The 26,707-nt window shown below is 42.1% G+C and overlaps 1 protein-coding gene across 1 annotated transcript in view; it reads left to right on the top strand.

The window, feature by feature from the left end:
- The first annotated feature begins 11,768 nt into the window (after nucleotides 1-11,768).
- NEDD9 (neural precursor cell expressed, developmentally down-regulated 9) overlaps nucleotides 11,769-26,707 on the top strand; it is a 176,071-nt gene continuing 161,132 nt past the window's right edge. The window contains exon 1 of the mRNA XM_014788748.2: nucleotides 11,769-11,933. The gene's annotated coding sequence lies outside the window, so the exon portion shown is untranslated. The remainder of the gene's footprint in view (nucleotides 11,934-26,707) is intronic.

Below are 26,707 nucleotides of genomic sequence, written 5' to 3'. Positions count from 1 at the left end.
ATTCACCAACCTCTGCCTCCAGACTCGTGCTTGGTGAGGCAACAAATACCTATTGTTCAAGCCATTGTAAGCTCTGTTTTTACATTATTTGCAGCCAAAGCATCCGACATACACAATATGCTATGTATATTTTTACTCACTAGTTTATCCCCAGCTCCTATTACAGTGGTAATTGCTAAAAAAAAAAAAAAAAAATGTTTTGATTGACTGAATGAAGAATGTTGTGTACTTCGGCGTAAAAATGAATGAATTCAATTAATTATTACAGGATGTAGAAAGTTGAAGGAACAACATGCCATTGGCATTCTCTCTAGAAGCACAAGAGGAGGAGAAAAAGTAGCATACCACATAGAAAAAGCCCTGGTCATGTGTAATATGGCAGCATACCAATGCTCTGCCTCCAGGGAAAAGGCATTCATGCTAAGATCCCTGTTGGTTGGATGGCCATTTCCTCCCATGTAATTAATTGAAATTTGAAATCAACTTTTGTCCCTGGTTCCCGAGGTCCAGTCTAAATACAGCCCATATTGTATTCTCAGTCAGGAGGTGGCTATGTTTGAGATTTGTGTTGGCATCTCTGGGCTGTGACCACAGCACACATTTTTGTGGAAAATATCAGATGAAACTTTTATAGCAACATTCTTCCATTAGGAAGGGGGTGGTGGCAGGGTTCAGCATGCCCAGGAGAGCTTTTCTCCTTCTGAAACTTCTTTAGACTCATTCTTTCCAAACTAATGAAACCACTTTTCCCCTTTCAGAACATATGTAGCTGGAGAAACAAATGCGTGCAAAATTTAGAAACATCAGGGTCCCCTTTCCAAAGCCTTGTTTCACAAAGCCCAATGTGGTATGTGGAAACAACATGAGGTCCTGGTGACTGATAAAAATGGCATAATTTAGATCTTTCAGAAGCCTGTGTGGCCTCTTTGTTAAAGATCAGCAATAAGAGCCTTAAAGTACTGAAAACAATTACCTAAACCATTTTCAAAATGTCCATATTCGGTATTAGTTCCAGGCACTAGTTCTGGGCACCCCTGCTTGCACTCTTTCAAGCAGCTAGATTATTCTAGTTGTGGTTCCCAGATATGGCTCAGCTGCAGTGTATGCAGGGGTGCATTGGGAAGACATGCTGGCCTAGGATTTGGAGAAGAGCCTCTGTGCCCACTTGCTCATGGCCCTATTATGAGTGAAGTGACTCTAAGTGATTTCTTACATACAGATCGTCATGTTTGACCCCATGATCCTGGCTGACGGAATCAGGAAGTGGTAGTTGTTTTTGAAGATGGCCATCCATAAGGTGGCTGGCAGCCAAGGAGATAATCCAGTGGGAGCCCTCTATAGGACAGGAGTGTCCAGTGCCCTGGAGTGACCAACAGACTCTGTCAGATCTTCTTTCTTACAGAGCTTGAAGGTGACAGAGAGAAAAATACATGTGACAGAAGGGTCCAGAAACCAAGAGACTCATGGAGAGGAGGCAGAGGGTGGAAGCCATGAGTCAGTAGAAACCAGGAAGTTAGGCAATAAAATAAGGACATTGTAGGGCTAGTCTGGTGGCATAGTGGTTAAGGTCGCATGCTCCACTTCCGCGGCCTGGGGTTTGCGAGTTAGGATCCCAGGTGCAGACTTATGCACCGCTTATCAAGCCATGCTGTGGCAGGTGTCCCACGTATAAAGTAGAGGAAGATGGGCACGGATGTTAGCCCAGGGCCAATCTTCCTCAGCCAAAAGAGGAATATTGGCAACAGATGTTCGCTCAGGGCTAATCTTCCTCACCAAAAAAAAAAAAAAAAAGATGTTGAAGTGTAGGGCAGGAAAAAGTAATTTTCCCTCTACCCTTCTAGGTTCTTGGCTGAGATTCCTGTAATAAAAGACATTAACAGGAAAAAAACAATCAGAAGTTTAATAACATGTGTACCTCCTATATACATGGTAGATACCCAGAAAAACTGAGGAACTCCCCGAAATGACCCAAGCTACCACCTTAAATACCTAAAGACAAAGAAGATGGTGGGGTTGCGGAAGCCAGTTATGGGAGGTTATCAGGCAAAGCACAGTAAACAAGGGTAATGCTGTCATGCAGATTTAAGGCCATGTCTTCTCCATTGATAAGTTTCTAAAGATTTGGTCATCCTCTTCCTGGTACCCACAAGGACACACCCTTACAAATGGAGATTTCCCTTATAAACGTAAATGTCTCTTATAAAAGGGTAACTTCTGCTTGTTTTCTGAGCTTCTCCTGTGTCTGCTGTTTCTTAAAAATAATCAGTTTAAAATAATCCTATGCCAAAGAGGCATTTTTGGGGTGGCAAATTCTGCTTCCCTTCAGGAGGGAGAGAGAAGGGGTATGAGAAGTGTCAACGGTGGCAGCAGAAACAGGCAGTGGCCTCATCTGGTGCCATGGATGCCTGTTCTTGAGAAACCAACAAGACCATAGTATCCATAGAGTAAGTACAAAGTGCCAGTTCCTGGGAGGCTTGGTTCTAACTCTATTCAAACTCTTTGCAGTTCTTCCTTATATCTCTTTATCATAAATCTCCATTAGTTGAGAATCTGATTGCATCAGATCCTTGCAGTCTTAAAGAGTTTAACCAATAGATCCAATATTTACCAGCATTGTAATCTTGGGTAAGTCACTTAACCTCCATGAACATTAGTTGTTTAATCTCTATATGTGATAGCCAGAATAATGGCCCCCAAACATGTCCATGTCCTAATTCCAGGAACCTGTGAATATGTCACTTTACATGGCAAAAGGAATTTTGCAGATGTGATTAAGTTAGGGACTTTGAGATGGTCTCCTGTATTATCCATGAGGGTCCAATCTAATCACATGGGTCCTTAAAATCAAAGAGGAGAATTTTTCCCAGCTATGGTAGGAGAGATGTGACTATGGAAGAATGGTCATAAAGATGCAACATTGCTGGCTTTGAAGATGGAGGAAGGGGCCATGAGCCAAGGAATGTGGTTGGCCTCTAGAAGCTGGAAAAGGCAAGGAAACAGATCCTCCTCTAGACTCTCCAGAAGAATGCAGCCCTACCAACACACTAGGTATAGTCCAGCGAGACCTGTGTTGGACTTTTAACAGAACTGTAAGATAATAAATGTGTTCTTTTAAGCCATTAGGTTTGTGGTAATTTGTTACAGCACAATAGGAAACTAATACACTATAATATCGCAGTACATATCAGTACACAAGAAAGTTTAAAAGACTATATACTCCAGTGTAACATTGGTTATGTCATATTTTTGAATGACTTATTTTTGTCTGGTTTTAACAATGAGTATATATTACTTGTATAATAAATAAATAATGGAAATATTAAAGAATAATATACTAAAATAAATTAACCACCTCTAAGGCTTGCCCCAGCTGCGACATCATAGGAACAATCTAGGAGATGGCTTAATTATCATCCTATATCTTGCCTCTTGGAAGATATACCCAAGTCTCAACTCCTCCATGTAGAGACCACCAATTTCAAATCATTCCTGATGCCTTTGTTTTCTTTTCCACCTCTCAGGTATGTGTGTTTATATTCAACTACCTAATGGTTTCAGTGTGTTTCTATACTTTTGTTGTCTGTGCTCTTTGAAAGATTTAGTTATTTGGTCAATAATAAATCCAACAAATATTAGTTGAAGATACTTGTATAGTCCTGAGGTCATTCAGATGATGCATATTTTTTAAAGTCTTCATTAAGCCTTGTATGGTACTTTATGACAGATCTCACAATCACGTTCATAGTGCTCAAAATCTACTGAAGAAATTTTAAAAGGACATTTTAGAGACCTTGTAGCCCAAACAAGGCTTGCCTACCTTCCCAAGTCCATCAGCCTCACCTAAAGTCTGAAAATCCTTAAGGTTTATTCACAATCCACCCAATGTCAAGAGGGAAGGGCTATTAACTGATACTCGAGTTATCAATATTGGTGATAAGCACAGCAAATGAGACAGTGAGACTCCTTAGAAGGTACTTGTGAACCACTTAAGCTTAAGAACTTGGCTTTGGTGAGTTAAAAATGCAGAGCATACCGGGGATACCAGTTCTCACTTGAGGAGGAATTTGTTAGTTCTTATCACAGCCAACCATCTTCAGGGCTTTGAATGACCCTAAACTTAATTTGGCATTTGGACAGGACAATAGGTACTTTGCATGACCTGATTAGAGAATAATGCAAGGCTGTTTCCCATTAAGTCACTTTGATCTATGGCTGAGCCAAATTCCCCGGACCTGTCTCCAGTCAAAATATACCCAAAGGAATGAAGGAAATAGAGCAGATTTTTAGGAGGAGAGATCTCAGTACTTTTCATCATATCTTTATTTATCAAATATTTGTTGGATACTGTAACTGTGTTCTCAAACGTTCATGTGTTTAAGAATTACCTGGAAGGGTTCCACTCCCCAGAGAAACTGATTCAGCAATTCAAGGATGGGGCCTAGGGATCTCTATTCACCAACCTCGTGGGTGATTCTGATGTAAGATCTCTACAGGAAACTTTGTAAAATGTTTAGTGTGGTCCCCAAAGTGAATAAGTAACAGTTCCCTGCCATCAGGAGCCTCAAAGTCCAGGGGGGGCAGACATACTATGGTGATATTATACGATCCATGCAATAATAGAAGTCCTGGTGAGAGCGAAAGGGGAAAGGATACTCTGTCCAGGGGAATGCAGTCTCGAAGAACATTGCCAACAAGAGAAGGAAGGGCATCCTGGGCAGGGGAACAGCCTTTACAAGGCCACAATCCTGAGAAGACATGAGATATTAGGCAACAGTGAGCAGTTCAGGGTGATGGGAAGGTGAAGGGCACTCTAGGCACAGACAAGCAGGAGAGAATCTAAGAAGAGAGCATGGATCTCGATTCACCAAGTCATTTCAGCTTTCTTTTGTAGGCAACTGGGAGCTTGTGGAAGTCCTTAAGCAGACAGTGACATGAGGACATTTGAAATCTGTCTATGAGAATACATAGTATTGTGCAGATGTTCATTCAACTAATATCTCCTGAGGACCACAGCCTGTGCCCAGCAGTGTGCTAAATATTAGAAGTTAGAAGAGGGCCATCACAGTTAGGAATTTTTGTGATCATGCAAGCGACGAAAGTGGAAACTAAGGTAGTGGCAGTGGGTATGGACAGAGGTAGCTGAATTAGTCAACAAGATTTGAGGTTTAATTTAAAAAAAACAAAAAAACAAAAAATTTGGTGACAGTTTAAATTTAAGAAGGAAAAGAAGGTTTGCAATGTTTGGGGGCAGAGACTGAATGTTTGTTTCCCCCACCAAATTCATATGTTGAAGCCTAACCCCCAATTTGTTGGTATTAGGAGGTGGGGCCTTTGGGAGGTAATTAGGTCATGAGGGTGGAGCCCTCATGAATGGGATTAGTGTCCTTATAAGAAGAGACGCAAGTGAGATGATCTCTCTCCGCCACGTGAGGATATAGCAAGAAGGCGGCCAAACCAGGAAGCGGCTTCTCACCAGAACCTGACTGGGCTGGTTGATCTTGGGCTTCCAGCCTCCAGAACTGTGAGAAACGGATGTTTGTTGTTTAGGCCACCCAGTCCATGATATTTTGTTAAAGCAGATGGAACTGACTAAGACAGAGACTAAATGTGTGATAATGACATTAATGGAGAGTGCAGGACGTGAAGGCTTGTCCCAGACATAAATGGGAGTAGAAGAGCCCATCCAGAGAGAGCAGTAGAATGAAAATGAGTGAGGTCCAATAGTGAAAGATGGGTTGAAAGAAGTGGAGGAGGGGTAGTGAACCATGAAGGAGGTGAACCAAGGCTGCATGCGGTCCCCCAAAGAAAGAAAGAAGGGGTCCAAGAGGAAAGAAGTGATCAGGCATTTTAAATGCAACAGAGGGTAAGACTGTAATGTCTATTGACTTCATCATCTAGAATGTGTAGGGGAGCAGAATTTACCACCTCAGGATGTGTCTCTTTGGCATGAGGATTATTTTGGGCTGCAGACACGGGAGAAGCTCTGAAAACCAAGTAGAAGTTACCCTTTGCAAGAGACATTTATGTTCGTAAGGAAAATCTCCATTTGTAAAGATATCTCCCTCTCTGTACCAGGAAGAGAAGGATGACCTTATCTCTAGAAACTCTTATCACCGCAGAAGGCAAGGACTTAAATCTGCATAATAACCTTACTCTTGTTTACTGTCCTTTTCTGGTAGTCTCCCATAAGGGACTTCACCTACTGCCGACACCCTCCTTTGTTTTTAGCTAAAGATGGTATTTAAGGTGACAACTGTGGCCATTCTAGCGAGTTATTTAGTTTTCCTGGGTTTCTCTTATGTATACATGTTATAAAGCTTTGTTTGATTTTCTCCTGTTATTCTGTCTCATGTCATATTCCTAGACCAGCCAGGAGGACCTAGAGGGTAGAATTGTCTTCCTCCCTACAGATGTCATGGGTGACATTAACAGAGACAACTGCTGGAGAGCTGGGAGTGGAAGCCGGGCATCAGAATGGAAGGAATGCAGTGAGGAAGGAGAGAATGGAAGGTGTGGAAGCAGACGCACAGAATGTAGACTACTCTTGCAGAAGAGCTGAGCAAGAAAGGAAGAGGGGAGAAGGAGGCACAGTATGAAGGGTAGCTAGAACCAATGGACTGAATTTTAGGGCCTCCATGAACGTGTGGACACAAGGTTTTTGCTTCTATAGTAGGAAAATTTGTGGTAAAAATAGAGGAGAGATAAGTTGGATTTCCTTTTTAAATTTCTATGGTCTTAGAGTAAAACAATTATGTAAAAACTAAAGGGAAAAAACAGTGCTGGGAATCAGTAAAAAATATTTCTAAATCTTTAAAGTAGTTATCTCTCAAAATGGGATTATGAAATGGAGGCTGCTCTGAGATTCAGAAGGAGGAAAACATTCAAGGAAGAGAAAAGATAACCAGCCATCGTAGAGAAAAAAGTGGCTATAAATGATCATAGCACTCGGCTGTCCCTCCCTGGGACTTGGTGTCATTGTCAGGGCAGCATAGGTACCGAGGGGAAGGCATGATTTGACTTGATTTCTGAGTTAAGTGATTGTGTAGGCAAAAGGAAAACCCAGAAAATCACTTTATCAAATAACTAACGAACTTTTGGTATTTGACCTGAGAATCTCCACTCAGAGGCAAATCAGTCGGATGTAAATTCGCATTTTTGTATATTTAGGAAACAAATGGGCAAAAGTCAGAAAAAACTGAGGAGTCTAATCTCTTCAACAGTCTAATGCAGGAATGTAGTTTTATTTTTTATATTCTCGTGAATAAGATGTTTTCAAATTGCTATTTCATGTGAAACCAGAACAGCAGTTTATACAGTTCCCTCAGAAACCGAGGGTAATATAATGGTTTCAGTCTCATGTTCTGTTTGTGTGCACAGCATACTCCAGTGTGAGACTGCACACATGCACAATTGCAAATTGACAGTGGTTACATATATTTATATAAACATCTAGAAAATGTCCTGGAAGAGTACATCCCAGACAGATAACAGTGATTCACTGTGGGCAAAGCAGGGGAGGGAACTGAAATTAGGGCTAATTGTCAAAAGGCACTTTAGTTTTATCTGCAACTTTAGTTTTTTACAATATAAATTTATTACTTGTAGATTTTAAAAATTAATTTTAAAAAATATGGAGAAATCAACACTAACGAGATTTACGCAATTATTTTTTGGGAAGTCAAAGATGGTTATCATCCAGTAGAGGGATAGGTGAACAGGATATAAGTAATGGAGAAACCAGTGTTTGGTGCCTGCCAGATGCCCAAATACAACAAGTGCTTCCAATAAGTCAGAATCTTATAAATTCACCCCATCAGTTCTCTTTTAAAAATAATTCAGTTTTTCTTCCCTTTGCTCTTCTAGGTGCCCATGTTTCTTCAAACAGCTGTTCCGTGAGCTAGAAGAATGGTTTCATCATGGCCAATGTCATTTACCTACTAATGATAAACATCAAAAGTGGTAGCTATTACTATTATGATTAACCAAGTGGTAAGTCTTGAAGCTATAATTCAAAGGATTGAAGAACAGGCAGAGAATGAGGAACGGGACAGATGGAAGGGTGAACTTCTGCAGAGACCATGAGGGATGCTGAAAGAGCTCACACCAGCAGCTCTGAACCTAGGCATGGCATGAGGTGAGGGCTGGGCTCAGAGCTTCTGGAGAGTGAGAGAAGTTTGGAAAGACGACGTGACGGATAGTCAGTGGGGGATGAATAAGAAGATTCCTGAGAAGCATGAGGGCCTCAGTTGAGGTTTGAGCGGGAGGAGTTTGCAAGGAAACAAATTTGCCTTTGTTAACTTTCCCCAGTGAGTCTGGGCAGCTCTGGAGCATGAGAAAAAGTAGACTGAGCTTCTGTCTATGGCTGGAAATGGGTGAACACCCGGAGGAACAAGAACAAGGAAATCGACATGTTGCTGAAATAGCTGGTCATGACGTTCTGGCAATGTGAGAGTGCTAGACTCCAGGATTTGGTTGATGGACTGGGAGAACAGAGGAGGTGGAAGACAAAGACGTCCTGTTATGATAGAGAGAAAAGGAGAATTGTAAATGGCAAGAGAGCAGAAAAGGAAGGTGGATGATATCCATTTTGCCATGCCTACTAGACTGAAATTTCTCCTATGGAAGGAGCTGATTCTCATTCATTTTTTAGTTATCATAGCACAAATTCATAAGTGCTTTTAATATCATGAATGAACCAATTAATGGGAATAGTTATCTCACTAGATTAACTCCCCACCAAGCTAGGAGTTTCTTGAGGGCAAGCCCTGTGTTTCGTGGATTGATGTATCAAAAATGCACCAAAAATCTCAGAGGAGTTTGCAGGTACACAACAGTTATTGAATGGACAAATGAACTGGATCGTTTTGAGCTCTGATTTCTTCAACTAAAAATGAAAACCACAAGACTGACTCGCATTCTCCAGCAGGGATGAGGCATACGTTATAACACTAGACAACTTTGCTCTTAAAACTTGCCAAACCAACTCTTGAGCATATTCATTTAAATTGCTCAGTGGGCAGCTGATTCCACATGGCTAATACTGTCTTCAGTTGTGGAGGGAAATGAGTCAAGCAAATGGAATCATAAATACACACACACATATACACACACACATGCAACTTGGCCAGGGATTTTTTAACCTTTTTCTTTTCTCAAATTCTCCTCGCTTCTCTCTCTACCACTCCTCAGCCTCCAGCCCATACAACAATCGCTCCTTGGACCAAGCATCCATGACAAATTCAAAACAGTTGCCTGGGGTTTGGCTACTGCTTAACAGGTAGTTAGAAACATGCTGCGGTGTTAACGGAGATTCCAGCTAACTAAGATGGCATGAAGAAGTTGATTAAAAGCAGTCAAGAAGACTGTTTAAATGAAGATGAAAATGTAAACACCATCTTCATTGGATAGAGTGATTAGAAATTACGGTTGTTTGTTTTTTGTCAGAACCATCTGTGGTTTGTCAAAATTTTGACACGTGGCATAACCTGCCACTAATCAAAAAGAAGAAAACAAATCAAAAAAAGGTAAGAAAATTTAAGACTGTAAGTAGGAAAACAGACATAGAAAAACCTTCATCTTACCAAGTGGGAAAAATATTTAACTTATTTGTCTAAAATAAGTCTCACCAGTTTTTGGACAAAATCTGAGCTCCTAGTTTGCCTTGACAGGTATGCCTTCTCTGTTTGGAAGAACTCAACAGTGGGAGGTCCAGGCAGCTCAGAGTGGGAAAAGAAGCCATGAGGATGGAGACGAAAGAACGGAGTTAAGGATAATCAAGTCACGAAACTTAAGTACTTTATTTAAAAGAAGCCCAAGCTTATTTTTTTATTCTTTTTTTTTGAGGAGGACCAGCCCTGAGCTAACATCCAATGTCAGTCCTCCTCTTTTTTGCTGAGGAAGACTGGCCCTGGGCTAACATCTGTGCCCATCTTCCTCTATCTTATATGGGACGCCGCCACAACATGGCTTAACAAGCGGTGCATCGGTGCACGCCCCGGATCCGAACCGGCGAGCCCCGGGCACCACAATGGAGCACACGCACTTAACCGCTGCACCACCGGGCCTGCCCCCCCAGGTTTTTTTTTAGTATATCTAGAGTGTCATTGACTTATGGAGACAACTCTATTATTAATCTTTGAGTTATTATATATAACTGTATTTTTTCTGTAACTTACACATTTACATTTATACTGCTTAAATATCTAGTGAAGAAAATAATACCTGATATGGTATACTGAGAAATGCATAGAGGGACATTTTGAAAAAACGTGTATTTGTCTGAACATCTCCCTTACCTCTACTGATTTACGATGAATACTCTGCACTATAAAATAAAAACTTGGAAATAGGATAATTCTACTTCCAATCTGAAACAATTATTGATATATAGCATGTCCCCAAGAGTGGTTTTTTTAAGGAAAGGGGAGAAAAAGAAAAACGACAGAGTACTATGATGATATTTTTACCATGAACATTGCTAATTACACTTATAGATGTGACTATGTGTGATGATTTATACAGATGCTTTTGTTATTGATGTATTTATAAGCCCCAGTTGCACAAGGCATTGAGCTGTGTGTTCGCTTCTTTGTTTAAATGTGGCATCTGCTAAAGGGCCGAGTATTCTTCAATATGATTCAGGCCAGCTCAACATTTAAAAATAAATGACATGGATCTGAATTTCAGAGAAGTGTTATGGGAAATTAAAACAAAACAGCAAAAGTCACGAGAGTGCAACACACAACATGAGCAGAGTGTGAAGACGAGGGGGGGCCAACAACAGTCCTTTCTTTGTCTTGGTGATGGAGCAGAAGCATCAGGCACCACTGGATCATTTGGGGAGTATCACCTATTCAAACTATCTCCCCCCTCTTCAACCCTCTATGTCCCCCAGTCATTTCCTAGGCACGAGGTGAGAAGTGGGGAAAAGAAGGAAAAAAGGAAATGATTGAGCTTATAATAACATAATTTGCCGCTAATAATAATAGCAAACTCTTGTATACTGCTTATTTATTTGTCCCAGACACTCTCTGGGTGTTTTCATACACTAACTCACTTAATTCTCACAATAATCCTATGGTTATTCCCATTTTACAGATGAGGAAGCGGAGGCACAGAAAGATCAAAAGCATTTATTTGAAAGGTAGAGCCATAATTCACACCTGGGTATTGGCCTCAGAGTATATCCACTTGTTTGCTACTCAAAAGCACAGCTAGAAGAAGACTAGGGGTGTGAGGCTAAGTAACTTTCTAGTTCCCTTCCACATACTCAAATCTGAGCTTCCACACCACATTGTACACAGGAATTCTCCACGTGGATAGTTAGCCCCTAGCAGGGCGCTTGTCACAGTGCAGGCTCAATAAATACTTGTCAAATGAAAGAATGTTTCATGTCAATTTACAGTGAAACTCTTTGGAACATATTGAGTCCATAAAACCACAAAATCCTGACTTGGTTGGCCTAAAATAGCCTAAATTTTTGCCTCAATGCAGCCTAGAAAGGAGCTTAAACCACTAAGGAAGTACATTGCACAGAATTTCATTGCAATAATAATGTGCAGATCACCTATCTTTCTCAAATTAGGAAATGGTGCAGAGCAGAACTAGATTTCTTACCTGCCCCTAAACTGCAGATATCCGCAGTGTGTCAGGAGGTCTGACAGAGAACACAGAGAGGAAATGAACTGAGACAACATCACTTCAGAGCAACCGGAAGGAAAAACACACACATACCTACGCCTCTCACATTCTACGTGTGGTTGCTCAGTGGGGAAATGCTTACAGCTGCCTTTAGAAGCAAGCCCGGAGGCTGCAGCAGGAAAGAAGCCTAATCATGGGGCAGGACTGAGCTGCCACCTCCTGCCTGCCCACTCGGAGAGAGGGCAAGAACGCCAGGGATACCAGATGATCCACCAACAGTGGTCCTGCCCTGGGTGAGTTCTCAGACACTTGCTGTGGCCTGAGGGGAGGAGCAGGGGAGACTCACTCAGACTCCGACTTCCTGAGTTGGTGTCAGACATCTGGTGGTATTCCCCACTGTTAACACCCCTTAACTGAAGCTGGGAGGGACTTAACATGCCCCAAAGGAGGAAGAGTGGCTCTAGACCTCATTCAAGTTAACCTGGAGGTACTGGCTTTAAGGCAACTTAAAACCTACCTGATTCTATTTTTTTTTTTTTTTTTTTGTGAGGAAGATCAGCCCTGAGCTAACATCCGTGCTAATCCTCCTCTTTTTGCTGAGGAAGACCGGCTCTGAGCTAACATCTGTTGCCCATCCTCCTCCTTTTCTTTCCCCCCCCAAAACCCCAGTAGATAGTTGTATGTCATAGTCACACATCCTTCCAGTTGCTGTATGTGGGACGTGGCCTCAGCATGGCCGGAGAAGCGGTGCGTTGATGTGCGCCTGGGATCCGACCCTGGGCTGCCAGTAGCGGAGCACATGCACTTAACCGCTAAGCCAGGGGACTGGCCCCTGATTCTATTTTTTTTTTTTTTTTTTTTTAAAGATTTTATTTATTCAGTTTTTTCCCCCCAAAGCCCCAGTAGATAGTTGTATGTCATAGGTTCACATCCTTCTAGTTGCTGTACGTGGGACTCAGCCTCGCGTTGGACAGAGAAGTGGTGCCTCGGGGCGCTTCCGGGATCCGAACCCGGGCCGCCAGCATCAGAGCGCGCGCACTTAACCGCCAAGCCACGGAGCCAGCCCTGATTCTATTTTTAAAATCATCCTGGGTAGTGCTTCCTGGTGTGTAGAGTAGAGGCTCCTCCCCAATTCCTACCATCATCAGAGAGTTCACCTGTGCTAACCTGAGCTTTTACTCTCCTCAACTCTTTCAGTACTTTAAAGTGTGGGCTGCCACTCACACTTTATGGTAGATTAGAGTCATTTATAATATCATTTTCAGCCTCTCTGGGAATGACTCCTGAGGGGCAAGAAGCAGCGATTGAGAACTGGCTTCAGTGTGTGTCCCAGCTCTGCAGAGAACTGGTCATTAGCATCATCTCTAAGGGGCTGGGGACAGATTACACTGTGCTCTGCCTGTCCACATTGGGCCACCGCAACAGCTCCATCCTTCCTTTTCTCTATATTTATTAATTCGTTTAACTCATTCATTCATTCAATTGCCTTTCTCCCACAAAGGATTTGAGGCAACTCTTTTATCTTGCTGAAATTACTTCAAAATGAAGAACACATACAACTTGAAAGAGGGAGAGTCATTCTAAAAGGGTTTTCTGTTGTTTAAAGCTGGTGGAGATGGGCGAGCAGGCTTTTCCCTGTGCTGGTGATGAGGGGGGAGAGTGGGTGCCCCAGGCTTTTTAACTCCTGCCTGAGGAGCCTGTCCTTTCCCTTAGTGGGGAAGCTAGTTTCCCACCCAGAAGTGGGTGTGAAGAGCATTTGTCCTTGACAGAACCCTGGGAACCAGCCAAGCGGTTTTCCTCCTTGTTTCTGTTTCCTCCTGAGTTGGGTTATTTTCAAGGACATTCCTGTTCTAAGAACGGGGCAAAGTGGAGCTGTGGAAAGGAAAGAATATGAAATCAGTTTTGAGTTAGAGCTCCACCATTTCTCATTAATTAGTTCATTTATTTAACAACTATCTAGTGAGTATTCACTGTGTGGCAGCCACTTTTAAGTCAAAACTTACATAAGATGGAGCAAAACTGACGTTGCCCTGCCCCCAAAAAGCTTACGGTTGAAGGGAGAGGCAGACGTTAATGATTACACAAATATGATGAGGACCAGAACGTGTCGCTGGGGAACCTGATCTCATCTGGGAGTCAGGGAGGTTTCCATAAGGAAGGCAGAGATGAGAACTGAAAGAGGTGTAGGAGTTCACAAGGCAAAGGGAACAGCCTATACCACACCCCGAGGTGGAAGGCCACAGAATTGTCCTGCAAAATTATAGCCAGTATGGCCAGAGGGAAGAGGGGGCTGGCTCAAGGTGAGCCTGAGGGACCAGGTTAAAGATGCTGCTTATTCTAAAAGTGTTGGAGAAGGTAGGGGTGTTGTGAACTGATCTGCATTTTTTTTTTTATTGAGGTAACGTTGGTTTATAACATTATATAAATTTCAGATATACATCATTATATTTCAATTTCTGTGTAGACTACGTCATGTTCATCACCCAAAGACTAATTACCGCTGTACACACATGCCCTATTACCCCTTTCATGTTAAGGAATCCCTTTTGATACAATGTGGAGAATGGATGGGAGGAGGCACGCCTACAGACAGGGAGACTAGTTAGGTTGATGAAGTCAGCCAGGCAAGGATGTCTATGGGAGTACAGACAAGACAAGGGTGGTAGGAGTGGAGATAGAATTAGACAAATTAAAGAGTCATTTAGAAAGGAAAATCAACAGGACTTGGTGGTGGACAGGAAAGGAAAGCGAGGGGGAAGTGTCAAAGATGATCCTGTTTCCTGCTTTCGGCATCCAAATGGATATTGATGCTGCTTGCTGGTCACAGAGACTGGAAACGCTGGTGGAGACCAGGCCCAGGGTTAGTTCAGTTCTGGAACTGATGATTTTGGAAGGCCTAGCAGACATTCAAAGGCAGACATTAGCCAGGCAGTTGTCATTGATCAATATCTGGATAGAGCTCAGAGCAGAGATCTGGGGGATGCTTGTCATATAGATGGTAACTGAAGCCAGGGGTATGGATGATACATACTTGAGAGAGAGTATCAAATAAGAAAAGAGGAGGGTGGCTTAGGATTGAACCTCAAGAAATTCTAACACTTATATATGAAGAGGAGGAGAAGGAGCTCTCCAAGAAGACTAGGATGGCTTCTTGAAAAGTTAAAAATAAAATTACCATATGACCCAGCAATTCTACTCCTAGTTATATATCCAAAAGAATTGAAAACAGGGACTCCAATAAGTACATATACATGCATTTTCATAGCAGTACTATTCACAATAGCCAAAAAGTGGAAACAGCTTAAATGTCCATCAACAGAAGAATGGATAAACAAATTGTGGTATGTGCATACAATGGAATATTATTCAGTCACAAAAAAGAATGTAGTACCGATACATGCTCCAACATGGATAAGTCTCAAAAACATTGTGCTAAGTGTAAAAAGACAGGAACAAAAAGTATGTGATTCTATTTATATGAAATATCCAGAATAGGTAAATCAATAGAGACAGAACACAGACTGGTGGTTAGCAGGGGCTGGTGGTAGGGGAAAATGGGGAGCAACTGTTTAATGGGTACGGGGTTTCCTTTTGGGGTGGTAAAAATGTTTTGGAGCTAGATAGAGGTGGTCATCACACAGCGTTGTGAATATACTAAATGTCACTGAATTGTTCTCTTTGAAATGGCTAATTTATGTTATGTGAATTTCAACTCCATACTAAAAAAGAGAGAAGAAGAAGAAGACCAGGAAGGTGTAACCAGAGGTCTTGCAGAACACAGGCTGTCTGACTTTGGTCAAATGACGTAACACCCGGTACCTCTTCCTCTATATGTAAATAAGGGGAAATAGCTACCTTGTGGTAAGGATTAGATGTGATGACAAATTTCTTAAGTATTTAGCAGAGGAGGAGTGTAATAGAAACAGTCAGTGTCCTACCTACATCCTTCAGGCCTCATCAGGACTGGGCTGACTTCTAATAGCCTGAATCTTTATCTTATGACCTAACAGCTTTCTCCAAGCCAGCTAGGGCCACTGTAATTGCCCAAAGGCAAATGAAAATGCCCAGGAACTAGCTCTCCAATGGGCTATAAATATCCCAGCTCCCTCAGGTGTGAGTGGAAAAACTCTAAGATGGGTCTTTTATCTTTTCCCAAAGTTTCCACGTGGGCTTATGCCCCAGTTGCCCACGGTGGTGGCTGGCTTGATAATGTGCCCTTTATGGCTTTCCTCTCTTCCCTTTTCATCCTCCCCCTCCCATCAAGGTGTTCTGGGATCTTTTCATAAACTACATGCACTTGAGGCCTGTGTCAGGGTCTGCTTCTGGGGGCCCTAAGGCCACCTGTGACATGGTGCTGGGGATACTCTAGTGCTTTCATCCTCCGTCCTCCAAGGATGAGGTCCATTTGATCTTAGACGTCTGCGATTCGATATCCCTCATATCCATTCAAGGGTCATATGAGGGAAGGTCCTCCTCATCCCCTTCTGAGATGCCGGTTGGAGAAAGGACCCAGATACTACCTCAGGGAGAGCTCCTTTATGCTTAACATGTCCTGTGCGAAACTGCACTGCAAGAAGATATGTCCTACTACAAGCCCCCCACTCTCTGCTTATCTGTCTCCCTACAACTCATTTGATCAAAATTTCCAAAGTGCGGTGGGATACAGTATGATAATTTTACATGGTACACGATACACAGATGTGGCATTAAATCACACTGAGTCACTAGACTTTGTCATAGAGAGAAAACATTTCCATTTTCACTTTTTTGATCCTCTGATTTTGGCCTGATCTTAATATCCTCTAACTACTGGCCATTACCTTTTTTTCTTTTTTTTGCTCAGGAAGATTCTCCCTGAGCTAACATCTGTGCCAATCATCCTCCATTTTGTACATGGTTCGCCACCACAACATGGCCAACTGTGAGTGGCACCAGTCTGCGCCTGGGAACTGGGCCAAGGTGGCCAAAATGGAGCCCGCTGAACTTAACCACGAGGCCACGGGACTGGCCCCCCACTTACCTTTTTTTTTATTATTATTTTTTTGAGGAAGATTGGCCCTGAGCTAACATCTGTTGCCAATCTTTCTCCTTTTTTCAACTTTTTCTCCCCAAAGCCCCAGTACATAGTTGTGTGTCATAGTTGTACACCCTTCTAGTTGCTGTATGTGGGATGCTGCCTCAGCATGGCTTGATGAGCGGTGCATGGGTCAGCACCCAGGATCCAAACCGGCGAACCTCAGGCTGCTGAAGCAGAACACGAGAACTTAACCGCAACACCAGCAGGCTGTCCCCCCGTTTACCTTGTTAACAAAGAGAAAATGGACCTGGACTAAAAGCCATCAGAAGGCAACGGTGGCTAGCTAAATTTTAATAGCATGGTTTTGTTTTTCTGCCTTTGTTTTTCATGATTACCTTCTGTTAGCCACAATGGCACTGGTTTTTTATTTGGTATATTGATATAAACTTTTTTTTTAATATAAATGACTTTAAGTGAAAAAGAAAAGTGAGTCAATTTAAAGAAGATCGTGTTAACTAATCGTACTGGTAGCACATGTGATATGGCAAACTCTGGAAGGTAGGACTTGAGTGAGAGACGACTGGGCAGAGCTCGGCTAGAGCAGGAGCCCTCAAGGGCACGCTGTGTCTCGTTCCACCCCATGCCTGCCCAGTGTGCGCGCAGGGCCAGGAAAGGCACGAACAGCCTAGACGGGGGTGTCCAAGCCACCCTCATTTGCTGCAGGCTTTTTTGGCCATCCGAATAAAGAGCTTCACACTTCCCACAAAGGCTCCCAAATATCCAGCCAGTGATGGTCAAGACTACTGGAAACTGACACACCACAAGGCTCCATTCTGTGGGAGTTCTGCCCTAAGGAAGAATCCTGGGGGTTCAGACATAACTCAGCAATGGTGAAATGAGGTGATAGGTGGAGGTGTCAGTGCACCCACATTCCTTTTCACATTCGCTTCAGATTAAAAGCTTTGGTTTACAGAGGTCTATAACTCAATAAACTATCTATTTAATTTTTATAAGCAGCTATTCTTCCCCAAGGACCTCCCTCTGCTTTCCAAGGAAGGCGATAAGTAAGGGTTAATAATCTAGATAATTTTCACTTTAGGAAATCTTTTAAATATTGTGAAACATTTCATACTACAAAGAGGTATATATAGTGTACATGTACATTCTAAATAATAATAGAAGTAACAAAACAAACACATTTACCTACTGCCCCCCTTACCCACCCTTGAAGCCTGCTGCGTGCCCCTAACTCATTGTATCCATCTCCACCCATGCCCCCCACAAAGGGAAGTGCTGTCTTAAATTTTATGTTAGTCACATTCTCCTACTTTTCTTTTTAGATTGGCCTTGTACGTCTTTGTGGTTAGTGCCGTCTAGCCACCCTGTGTACAGCAGAGTGGAACCCTGCCTGATCTTTTTATGCCATCCCTTCACCTTCCTGTGCTGTATCAGACAATGCTCCATTACTATTCACAGAGTTTTTATGGCCAATTTTTTTTGGAAGTGGGTGGCCAGGTCCTTCTTCCTATATGTATATATATATGCATATGTATGTATGCAATTTATATATAAAATTATATGTGAATTAATTTATGTGTATATGTAGTTTATTTTTGCCTGTTTGGAAACTTTAAACAAAAATAATCATAACATACATATTCTCCCACCACTGGCTCTTTGGCTCAATATTGTTTTTGAGGGTTACTATGTCGATGCAAATAGGTGTTGATTCATTTTTATGGCTGTATAGCATTCTCTTTTGTAGACATATGACAATCTATCATTTCTATCAATTGACAGTGCTAGGTAATTGCCAAAGGTGAAGGCTCAGAGTATAATTTCAGGAAGGCACAATGACCCCTCAATTTCTCCCTCTCTCTTGCACAAAATACTACCAGCAGAGACGTGAAGCTATGCCTCATGTTAGAAACAGGTTTTAACTGGGGATAAGAGGTGAATGAATTAGGGACCTGAGAGCCAGAAGGAAAAAGACATCAAAGCTGGGAAGAGGCCTTAAAGGGAGGGAAGGAAGGGATAAGTGACTCTCCGAGATAAACAATACTCCCGGATGTATAGTTGTGCTGAGCGTGGACACATGAAGGAAGGCTTTCACTGTCACAGTCCACTTCCCCTACCACAGAAACCCTCAGGGGAAGCATCTCTGTGAGTACTTACTTTGCAAAAGCATCCTCCCCCAGATCAGCAGATGGGTGCCGTGAGCACTAATCACTCTGCTAGATCCTGAAGAGCACCAAATGCCCAACTTGAGGCTCCCACTGATGTATTTTTAGATTCATCTTTTCCTTACAGTAGATGGGACTAATTAGCTACCATACAGTCATCAAATGTGTCCATGACCCTTTCGTAACCTTTGACTAGTTTCCATGACTCTGAAATTCCCCACCCACAGCTTCACTCATAAAGAGTGGAAATATTTAGAGGAAGTGATACTGTCAGCGGCTCAGCATCACCATGGGAAGTATTTTCCCCTAAAAGCACAGTAGTAAGTTGGTGCCCCACATCACTCCATCACAACATGGCTTTAGCCAGTACAATATTCTCTTAGCACCTGTTTCTCTAGAGAGAAAATACGCAGGTGCTTTGCATCACAGGAGAAATGAAACGTTGGAGAGGTAACACTCTCTGTCCCTCCACAGGAGTGGAGAAGTTGAGGTCAATAGCTAGTGTCAGGGGTTGTGTCCCTGGTCTGGCTTTAGTAGCTGTGGGATCTTGGTGGATAAGAATGATTCTTGGTAAATGACATATATTGACTAATTCATTGAGAGAGTAAATGACTAAGAGATACTGTATTAATCAGGGTTCTTCAGAGGAATAGAATTGATAGGATGTCTACATATATGTATATAGGGGGAGAGATTTATTTTAAGGAATTGTCTCACGCGTTTACAGAAACTAGCAAGTTCAAAATCTGCAGAGTAGGCTGGAAGACTGGAGATCCAGAGAAAAGTTGATGTTGCAGTTGAGTGCAAAGGCAGTCTGCCGGCAGAATTCTTGCTCAGGGGAAGTCAGTTTTTTTCTCTTAAGGCCTTCAAATGGTTAAATGAGGCCCGCCCACATTATGGAGGGTTATCTGCTTCACTCAGAGTCTACTGACTTAAATGTTAATCTTATCTAAAAAATAACTTCACAGCAACATCTAAAATAATATTTGACCAAATATGCAGGTATCTTGGCCTAGGCAAGTTGATTCATAATATTAGCCATCACAGATACCATATCTCAATTCAGAAAATAAGTTAGTAGTGGCTTATTCAACATTTTTTAAGGGCCCACTAGGGGCTGGGCACTGTGCTGGGTGTTGGGGACGCTGTAGTGAAGCAAAGCAGATAAAGGCCCCATACTCAAGGGGCTCGTGTGTGCCCAAGTAATTAAAAACACTTGGAGTAGGTTTCGTGCCTTCAGTGAGCACTGCACATACAACTCAAGTGAATCAAATCCAATTTCCCTTATAATATGGTATCGGGATACAGCGAGGTTGTGTCTTCATGGACTTTATGGTCAACAAGGGACCTCAGATGTAAGTTACTTGACAACCATAAACACATTTCAACAATTACACACAACATGCTATCTATTACACAGCTTTCAAAAACACATATAAATCAGTCATATGTGACAGTGAGGATTAATAAATTGCATACAATTGCATTTAAAATAAAATGACCAGGGTATTTTGTACATAGTTACTTAATTTTTTTCATAATTTCTTTATTTTTATGGCAAGACAGATAAAAGAACCATTTAATTAAGGTGTTATGATTTCAGAAAGATTGATTTGGAAAGACTTAGGACTACTCAATGTTGTTTATTTGTTTCTTTGGCTGGTTTAAGTTGTTTATTGGCCTCTTTTTTCATTGTGTTTTTGTTTTTTGTCTGAAGCAAGGGCAGGCATTAGAAGTAAAGGCATTAGTTCGTGTTCTTATACTCTCAGAATATCAGCATTTTATGAGAATATTTGAGCGCCCACAAGCTAGGGGTAGTAATCCAATCAGCCTTAGGTAAGGACTGGAGAGGGCACCAGGATGTGTACTACAGATCAGTGTACCTCAAAGAGTGGAGTTTTACTAAAGAAAGCATCATCACAATTTATCACCTCTTATCTCCAACGCAGAGCCCCCCCCTCAAGAAGCTTACATTTGTGTTGAGGAGAAAGCATATGTTTGCAAAACAAAAATCACATTTAGGGGCTGGCCCCATGGTGTAGTGGTTAAGTTTAGTGCACACCGCTTCAGCGGCCCAGGTTCACGGATTCAGATCCCAGGTGCAGACCTACACCACACGTCAGTTATGCTGTGGTGGCATCTCATATAGAAAATAGAGGGCTGGCCCCGTGGCTTAGCGGTTGAGTGCGCACGCTCTGCTACTGGCGGCACGGGTTCGGATGCCGGGCGCGCACCGACGCACTGCTTCTCCAGCCGTGCTGAGGCCGCGTCCCACACACAGCAACTAGAAGGATGTGCAACTATGACATACAACTATCTACTGCGGCTTTGGGGAAAAAAAGGAGGAGGATTGGCAATAGATGTTAGCTCAGAGCCGGTCTTCCTCAGCAAAAAGAGGATTAGCATGGATGTTAGCTCGGGGCTGATCTTCCTCACAAAAAAAAAAAAAAAGAAAGAAAGACAATAGAGAAAGATTGGCACAGATGTTAGTTCAGGGCTAATCTTCCTCAAGCAAAAAAAAGAAAAAAGAAGAAGTAGCTAAATTGCCTCCTTGATGTTCCCCCAAAAGGCCAAGCAGGTGCCCAACTCAGGTCTTTGCACGGGAAGGACCTTCCAGGAGATACCTGCAAGGCTCCTCCTCTTCCTCATTCAGCAGTCAGGTCACATATCACCTTATCCTGCAGCCCTCCCTTGCCGTGCTGTATAAAATAGCCACATCCCTGCCTCACACACCCACTCTGTTACCTGCACTTCTCACCACCTGATAGAGTAAATACCTGTATTTGCTTATTGTCTGTTCCCTCCCCTGGAAAGCCAGCTCCGTGGGTGCAGCACTTTGTTGTGTTCACTGTTGTATCTCTGGCACAATTAGTAGGTGCACAATAAATATCTGTTGAATGAATGAATGAATGAATAAGTGTGTAAATCACCAAGTGAGTGTTAGAGATGAGTGCTACTGTGCAAGGGAAGAAGAGCCGTGTAAGCCATGAAGCCTGTGCAGGAGGGGTGAGGTTCGAGATGGTCTTCATAGAACAGAAAAGATAGAAAAGCAGGAAGAGATTGTGAAGACAAGAAAAGGCGGCCTGAGCAGAGAAGGAGGACAGCCGTGCACTTCAGGGGACCTGATGAGTGGATCCCTTTGACTGGAGAGCGGGTCACGGGAGGGCAGAAGTGGAAGCCGTCCTCTTGCACACCAGACGAGTGGGCAGCAGGCCTGGCAGTACACTGTGAAAGCGAGACGCCTGCCCTCTCAGGCTGCACATACTGCAGGCAAAGACAGACTCTTCCTCAAGAAAGCAAGTTTGGATCTGCTTCAATATTTGAGTAACAACCTGATTGAAAAACAGAGTTAACTTAATATAGTAGAGCAAAGAATATTTGTGGCCTGAATATGTTTTAGAGAAAATGTTGCTACCTGCTTGCTTCAGCCATAGGAAAACTTCAGTAATGCTTTTGTGTAACGTCTTACTCTAAGCAGGCCTGTGATTCAGGGATTAGCCCTCCTGGGTTCCTGCCAGGATGATTTAGCAGTGAAATGTGTCTATTTCGTAGTTAAAGTGTTGCATAGGGAAAAGATTTTTTACATACATCAATTAACATCCTCAACAATAATATACTTTGAATACCCAGTAAGAGAAGTATTGGTCTCTTCTATGTCATATTTTCTCTCTGCTTTATTTCTTAATAGCATAGAAGAGATACTTGGCCCAATGCTCTCTATTTGAGTTCAACCTAGCTTGGGTTTCTTTCTTTTGAGACAATTTGAAATGCAATTGTGCATGATATGGAAAACGTGAACACAATCCAAATGTCCATCAGTGGCGCCCTTATTATAAATTGGCAATCCACACTTTGGAATAGTACGATGCTACTGTTAAAAAAGAATCAAGCTGATCTATACGCAAAGACATGAAAAGATGTGAACGAAATTCACAGCAACAAATACAATAGAACATATAGCATAAGCCCATTTTTAATAAAATGATCATTATTCTCTATCTCCTTGTAAAAAGAAACAGTGATCATCAGAGCTCAGGAAATGGGCAGATCCAAGAGGGCTGGAGTGGCTGGTGGCGGGCTTAAAAGGGCAGCTGTGGAGCGAACTGCCTGTGTTCGAATCCCACCTCCACCACCCACCTGCTGTGTGCTCTTGAGCAGTTTACTTTACCTTTCTGTTTCTCAGTTTCTCATCTGAGAAGGGACGTAATAACAGTTCTACCCCACTGGGTAGTTTTGAAGGTTTTATGAGTCAATATGTGGTTTTGAGTATTCTGTGAGTCAATATACACAAAGTACCTAATGCACTATCTGACATATTAAATGTTTGATACATATTAGCTAGTAGGAGGAAAAGGAGGAGAGAGAATAAGATTTCATAAAAGTGAAGGAGCCTCAAGAATGAGTAGAGTTTGACAAGAAAAGAATTCCAGAAGAGAAGAGCATGGAAAAATAAAAATAACCCCAAAGGCTTCTAGGATGAATGGAACAATCCAATTAAATTCAGCTCCACCTCTGTACAGAAAGTCAAAATGATATTTCATTACCTAGGTAGTAAACAAGAGCACGTAGGTACAAGTACTAAAATGAAATATAGGAGGATATCGTTTGCTATCATGTAGACCAACCGTGTACCAGTCACTGGTCAACAAGTATTTATGGAGTCTCTACAGTGTGCAGGGCACTGCGGGGAACAGGACCACAGTCCCTCCATCGTGGAACATTTTTCAAGTGGGTTTAAAGTCAGAAAATTATTGGGATCATTTGTTTCATTGCGTGTTGATTTGTAATGTACCCAAGTGTTATAGTAGTTACTTCAGTGTGACTCATTAATAAACAGGAAAAAAAATCATCGTATTACCTTTAAAATATAGACATCTCTTGATTTTCTGTGTTAATGAGAAATTACAGGAATAAGTAGAGTCGATAAATTATGCTTATTTTATCTGTAAGTTAAATACATTGTCATTGTTTTGCCTTTTACATTTAACACCTTGCTCTACCTGTTTGGATTTCTGATCATCCTCCATCCCCATCTCTCCTTCTCAACTTGCAAACGGCCCGCAGGCCCGGAGAGGGAGGAGAAGCAGCTGTCAGGTTGATCAGTCAGCTCCAAGCAGCCCCTTGGTCATTGAGTTGGGCGACCTTGGCAAACACCTTAACACCTTTGCCCAGTAAAATAAATGCAAGTAGGTCCCAGAAACACTAAGGCTTTTGCTTACTACCCCTGACCAACTGAAGAGTCCCTGTGAGAGCTGACCTCTAGTCTTCTAAACCTCTGAGAATTCAGACAGGATGGCCAGACGTTTCACAGCTCTGCAAGATTTGTTTGTAAGGGGTGCTGTGTGGAAAGTGCCGAAACAGCTAATAGCTAAATTTAAGAAATGATAGTAATTAGTTGGTCCAAAAAGGTATCATTCACTCTTAGCATCGCATTGTCAACGATTGAGCTGGGGAGTTTGGTCTCCAGGGAAGAGTTAAAAATCAGACAGGAACCATTATGAAAATTGCCACTGAAAAATAGGTTCCTTGTAAGAGAAGCTGAGAGACTTGCTAATTGCAGCTTACTCTAAATCTAATCACAGTCTGTAACAGTTGCAAAGAAAGCAAAGGATGTTTGAATGACATGATGGGGAGGGAACTCCAAGCTGATGGATCTGAATCCAACAGGCATGATGAATCCTTTAGAATAATGATTCATTTTAGAGTGAACTGCATTGGGAGATGAGTCTAATTTACTTTCTCCAAGATTTTTACCAACAGTAAAGATTTATAAAACACATTTGTGCTGCTGTATTTTTCAAAAGTTCAACCAGATAATAACTTTAGCAGGCACATCACACTACGCTGCCTGGATTTCAAACATTTCCTTGATGTAGGATGATCACAATAGAAAGGAATGTTATTCTTATCCAACCATCGATAAGACTTTGTCTTCCTTAATCCCAGAAACTAAATCACTGGCTACTTCAGAGGCTCTGACCTAAATCTTAATTGATGCCCATTGCATTTTTAGACCACCGTGTATGATTTTAACCAGACAAACCCAAGAGGCAGGATTAAGGCTGCTACAATGAGGACAGTATAATATTTTGACAGGTCATATAGTGACTTTACTGCAATATCCTTTCCATTTGTAATTCAGCTCTATGAGGCTCTCCTCTTGAGGTAACCCTCCTTTTATTTATTTATTTATTTATTTATTTATTTATTTATTTATTTATTGTGAGGAAGACTAGCTCTGAGCTAACATCGATGCCAATCCTCCTCTTTTGGCTGAGGAAGATTGGCCCTGGACTAACATCCGTGCCCATCTTCCTCTGTTTTATATGGGATGCTGCCACAGCAGGGGCTTCACAAGCAGTGCATTGGTGCGTGCCTGGGATCCGAACCTGTGAACCCCAGGCCGTAGAAGCGGAGCGCGCGCACTTAACCGCTACCGCTACTCTCCTTTCTTAATGTCCAATACTGTGAAAACAAGGTTTTTATTTTATATTTGATTTTTCTCTTCAATCTTGGTGCTAGTTAACGTCATTGGATCAAAATATTCATAGCTAATATTTAGGTACTAATTTATAATTCCATCAGCACATTGACCCACATCATCATATTTAATGTTCACAATGGTCCAAGGAATATTATTATATTCCCCACTCTACAGATAATGAAACTGAGGAGACTAAGGTGGACTAGATGAGGTAACGCGTCAAGTTGAGCAACCGATCAGATGACACAACTAGAACTGAAACCTGGGTCTTTTGACTAAGTCATTTGCTTAAAGACATTCTTCCAATGAAAAGGCAACTCCTTGGGGTGGACTCTTACAGTGCAGATGTCTTTGCTGTGAAGACATTGATTTTCCTTAGATTAAAATGCGTTTTATTTCAAGATAGGAGGTTTTTGTTTTTATTTTCACTTCTCCTATATTACTTTTAAAGTGCTGACCATCAAGGACCAAGACTTCCCATGGAAAAATCTGCCACACATGTGAAGTGACCCTTCAATGCCACCAGTTTTTCTTCCTAAATCCCATTTCCTTTTTTTGGCATTTGTTATGAACAAGTCCTCTTTTCAAGTACCTAATATCCATAGGCTTCTTCCAATTTTACTTTATCTAAATGTGCTTGTAGGGAAGGATTTGGTCTCATTGACTGCAACTGATGTGATGCCAAGCCACTACTCACCTGCTATCTACATTTTAAGCCATATTTCTTATTATGAAATAAGACGTTTGCTTCTCTAGTAAAGTGGATTTGGGGGAGTAGAGGGAGAAGATGAGGTTTTAAATCAGGGACAGCTTCTTCTACCTTCCAAATCCCACCACATAGATGTACTGTGCTTTAGCCAACTCAGCTCTAAGTAGGACATCTTGATCTACCAACGAAGGCAACGTGGCCACCTGCCATATGTTTGCTATGACATGTGGCAAACACACATTTAGCAGGAAGAGCTGTTTTTCTTCGAAAGCAGTGCAAGAATAGGTCTGTGGAATGCTGGGGTCATTTAGTTTCCTCAAAGGAAAGAAACGGGATGTTTCTGCATTAACTAGAAGGCTTGAAAGGTAGGAAGGGGTGAGAGTGATTGAGAAATAATTTCAGCAAACAGAATGTTAAATATTCTGTTGTAAGACAGTCCCATTTGAGGGACTGGTGGTAGAAAATATGGTTTCCATGATGAACAGGGCTCAGCCAAAACTGCCCACCCACCTCCTACTTCTGCCTGATTTCTTCTAAACACCCAGGCGGCTGTACTAACTTCATCTCTGTCACCACAGTGTCCCGTCCCTGCAAGCTGGACACAAGACCATTGAAGAGGTGAGGAAAGAGCAGGGGAATTGTAGAGGCTCCATTATGATTGTAAAGAAAAAGTA

The sequence above is a fragment of the Ceratotherium simum genome, chromosome 13 (assembly GCF_057802395.1).
Source record: "Ceratotherium simum simum isolate JZ-2026a chromosome 13, ASM5780239v1, whole genome shotgun sequence".
NCBI classification, from domain to species: domain Eukaryota; kingdom Metazoa; phylum Chordata; class Mammalia; order Perissodactyla; family Rhinocerotidae; genus Ceratotherium; species Ceratotherium simum.
The sequence above is the reverse complement of the archived record's forward strand: the minus strand, read 5'-3'. Positions and strand labels throughout refer to the sequence as shown.